Source organism: Penaeus japonicus, unplaced genomic scaffold (genome assembly GCF_977035675.1).
Source record: "Penaeus japonicus unplaced genomic scaffold, GWHDUDI00000001_assembly GWHDUDI00000015, whole genome shotgun sequence".
Lineage (NCBI taxonomy): Eukaryota > Metazoa > Arthropoda > Malacostraca > Decapoda > Penaeidae > Penaeus > Penaeus japonicus.
This window is the reverse complement of record NW_028234417.1, coordinates 19291130-19296129: the sequence shown is the minus strand read 5'-3', so window position 1 is coordinate 19296129 and position 5000 is coordinate 19291130.

The following is a 5000-nucleotide window of genomic DNA, read 5'->3' as shown; positions in this document are numbered from 1 at the left end:
AATCAGTAATGCAAACCAAACCCATCAAATCACGCACTTCTTTGCTGGATGGAAGACATACATACAGGAGTGCAGATCATAAGATATTTGAAATACAATTGATTTTGATAGAAATTCGCCACCTACTCAGTCCCAACATCAACGGAACGTGTCCCCAGCATTGGCCTCTTTCTTTCGGTCACATTCATGCTCAATGGCTGCCTATATCAAGATTTAACAGACATCTCGTCGGATATTTATATCCGACACCCAATTACTGATTACATCCTGTAAGTTGAAAGCCAGAAATTTACAAAGTACAGAAAACAGACTGAAAGGAGTACACACAACACTTACCGAAGGCATTTCCAACTTATATACATTATATGCAAGACATACAATAATAATGCAATTGATTATCCCAATTCGAAAGTTTTGAATTGTGGATGTGAGAAAATGAATCCACAAAAGATAGTAACAAGTCGAAAGGTTTTCTTTTCCCTTTTTAGGCAAAAGTGAAAACGCGCAAGTAAAGAGAATGAAACTGTCATAGTAAAAAGACAGATTTGCATCGCACCTTTGACTTACTAAAGCATACTAAAGCAAGAGCACTTACACATATGAATAGCAGGGCTAAAAACGATTGAAGGAAAGAAAGAAATAGGAAAAGAAAGCCCAAGTGTATACTAGCATTGTTTTTTTTTTTCTCTCCTGAAATCGAGGATTTCTGGCTCCTGATATTATCACCCCGACCTACACTGCTGTATCTAGCACAGTGATGCAGGTAATGCTTCTTAGGATTTCAACTACATCCTTCTCAGTTCTCACTGGAGGATCCTCCAGAACTGCGGAGTTTGCCTCAGTGCAGATGCCTGTCCTACTGGACATAGATTGGTTGAGGCTACCTCCGGTTCCGCTTCAAAACCCCGCGCACATTCAGTAACCACCCTTGGATGTTTCATGTAGACAGATATAGGGAGAGGAATATGTTCTGTGCTTTACGTTTACAACCTCTATTTGTTGCATAAAGCTTGACAACCTGACAAAAATGCAATACACCATACCATTGCCTTCAAGTCTGTACAGAGCACTGTTGGGTAAACCTGTCATCCAAGGTCAAACCTTGGATGACAGCGTAATTCAATCATCTTCACCATTCTAATATCATTACAAATTTGTATAGTCATTGTTATCATAATTTGCTTCTTATTCTTATCGTCATTGTCATCGTCTACACCACTGTGATATTAATGACCATAATCATTAGTATCGTGATGGTAAAAATAATCGTTCTCATCATTATCACCAGTGCTATTGCACTTATTATCAAACGAATCACGATTACTAGGTGTATGTAGACGAAATATTAACAATGTTACTAATGTCATGAATAACAAGAAAAAGAGTAATCCAGAACGACAAAGAGTTATTTATATCAGCTCACAGACACAGACATACACACACACAAACAAACACAGATACATACGAACACACAAACATAGACACCTCACACAAACAAATACACACAAACATAGGTATATATGTGAAATAGGAATGGCTGACCAAACTAAATTGCAATCTTTAAATCGATATGTAGAATCAGCCAAAGGAGAGGAAAAAGAGCCCCGATGATCACAGAAGAAAGCACCATCATAGCAAACACTTCTGGTGCAAAAATAGGAGACCTAGTACGTGAAGAAAGCCGTCCACAAAGAGTCCTGACAGTTGCCTTATACTGCATACCATGCAGCGGATGCGAGAAAGCATATTATGTGAAACAGGACGTGGATTCAGCACCAGAATCAGTGAACATCGAGCCGACGTCCGACACCACAGAACATCCAACGCCATGATGGTATACGTAGATGACTCAGGACATCTACAGGACTGGAAACACGTGCCAAAGTGATCCATGAAGGATTAAATCAATTAAATTGGAAAATGGTGGAAGCTGCTTACATCGCGACGGAGGAGAACGTGAACACCGTGTCGGGCCTCTTCAAATTATCCAATCAGTTCAGTTCAGAGAGATTTGCGAAGACGTCGCTTCGCCCGGGCTATATGTGCAGTATGAAGTTCTGAAGATGGGGTAACCTGAAATGCGTCTTATTTATACCCTTCTATCCATTTGTCACATTGAATTCGGTTCATATATATATATATATATATATATATATATATATATATATATATATATATATATATATATAGTATATATATATATATATGTTTATATATATATATATATATATATATATATATATATTGTAATGGGTGTCTATGTTGAATCTAATAACCCACACAAAATAGGAATGTGATACCAGACAAAGAATTTATATAATTGGGGTATATTTCATAACGTAGATGGCTTACGTTATGGTATACTTGAAACAATGAACACTACAGCATAATGAGCACAATGATAAGACTCTATCACGACATACGTACTAACGTTATATGATGGTATTCCTATCAGCATTCCAAGCAGTTGTTACGCCGGTGCATAGCATGGAGTGTGAGGACGGTAGCAATCAAAGGTAGGAAGAAGTTCTTTTAAAGGTAGTTGGAAGATGACTGTGCGTGAAGCAAATATCCGGCAAAAATGACCTGACCTGACCTAAGATGATGCTTCTTTACCATAATGTATATATATGTAATGTTAGCTCAGTGATTTATTTGATATTGTTGATAAACATGTTATATAATCCTCATAACGAGAGGCAGAGACAAAAACAGGGACAGAGATAGACGTACAAAGACAGAGACTGAGAGAGTCTCCAATTTCCATGGTCATTCGGAATCAAAATTGTCGAGTAATGTCGGTGTTCAGGTCACTTGTCCTTAAGTGTAAGGATGTAATCTTCTTAGCATCCATAATTTTATCGTTTTAGTTACTCAAACCAAATCATCTATCTAAGTCTCGAAATTCAAAGAGAGCTAGACAAAAATAAACTTCTGGAAACCGGCCAGATGGAGAGGTCACTTTGTTTTGAATGTGATATTCAGGAATGGATTTTGATGACAACTGACAGGAAACTTTAATTTGTCTTTCTTTTCTTTCTCTTCTTCTTTTGGAATGTTCAGAAAACATTTATGTCATTCCAGAGATAGAGCTCGTAGATTACTAGCCTTTAGATGACACTGTTTCTTCTACTCATGTGACTGACAGAGGGAGGAAAGAGAGAGAACATGCAAATCAGACGGCTTGCACGATACAACATTTATTTCCGCACTACTGTACATACAACTCTATTTTATTAGAACTGGAACTACATATACATTTCTCTTCAGTGCTATGAGGACTAATGGGCTATAAACTACCTATGTGCATTGAGCTGATTTGCTAAAATCTGTCATACTCTCTTGAGTATGGTTCCTGAAAACGTAGAGCGTTTCGTCAATTATATTTTACAGAAAAGGACGAAGAATCGTCCTCAGAAATGGTGGGGACAATAGTAGTTAAAAATGTATGGTTACTTACTCGTCCATAGGATGTAGTCATTACACGAAGTAATTATGATTAGTGTATTACTAGTTGAGGCACCAAAGGACATTTTGTCTCGACCCATTGCGGACGAGTCGTAACACGCACATGTCAAACGAGTTTTTGGTCTGAGGACAAATAACACAGTCACCTCCTACATTTTTTTTTCTTTCTTTAGGAGAGACTGGATCACTGTGTTTCACTATTATACAAAAAGTTTTAACTGTGTTTAGTGACTGATAATAATTTCAGTTAAAATTACAATAATTGTTATGGTATTTACCAAATTGGTTTAGTTAAAAAAACAAAGACGGATGACATCACTCTCCTAACACCAGCAGAAAAGAAAGCCCTGAAGGGCGCCCGTCCGCGCCTCTACCAAGCACTATCTTCAGGGAGTGATGGCACCAGCAAGAAGCCGACCTTGGCTCTAAAGAACTGGTGCTGCAGAGTGTACTGGTATGAGTCATCATGGCTGCTTTGTCATGTGGCACTCGTGGTCGTAGGCATAGGTCTTCCTCCTCTTACCCATCTCTTCGTTTATTTTCATTGCGGATAGTTATTTCTTTCGTATTTGTTAACGAAAGTAAAAAAAAAAAAGTACATGCCTAATTAAACTATATTTTTGTCATACTTTGTATAAAGAACATAATGTGTTGTTATGGACCTATACTACAGTTTTTGTTAACTACAATATTGATACAATATTGTGAATAACACGACTATTCAGGCTGTTTTTTTTCGTATGTACATTTTGTATATATAATCACAAACTACTACCTAGACTTTTGCCTTGACAATTATGTTTAATCTAAAAGGAATTGTTAAATCATCACAACTTCCGCCCAAACGTGCTATTATTAATGCTTTCACTCATTTGAATGACATTAACGGAGATGGTGGTGCCTCGGCACAGGAGAAGCACAGCAGAAGCTGGGACCAAGTACGTCTGGGACTGAATTAGCTCAGTGCAAGGCCTTTGTGCATAGCACGTGCGGTGCCTGCGCATTTCCTCAAACAACCCGCACAGACTACGCTGTACCAACCACTTTGTGCACGAAGACTGTGCTGGTGGCCAACACATAGCATCCTTTTTTCCTAGCCACCCACGCCCCACGTTCACCCCCGCCCACGTTCACCCCCGCCCACGTTCACCCCCGCCCACGTTCACCCCCGCCCACGTTCACCTCCGCCCACGTTCACCCCCGCCCACATTCACCCCTGCCCTACGTTCTTGGCCACGGTTATTACACTAACTTCCAGTAGGTAGTGTTACCTCGGGTGGCTAACGAGATCATTTTAAAAATAGTTTACTTATTAGGGAAGTAGCTCAGTACATTGCAATCTGTTTACCAACACCATGGCATTCGTTCTTGCTGCAGGTCATAACATATTCATATGTACACGCACTTGCTGCCAAGCTGCCTCGTTCTATCCGCAGAGTGTGCGTGAAGGCTAGTCAATAAAAGACTAGAATATTTATGCTTTGCATTAATTTCTTATACCACGCATTCTAGTTGATGCACGACAACGTTTT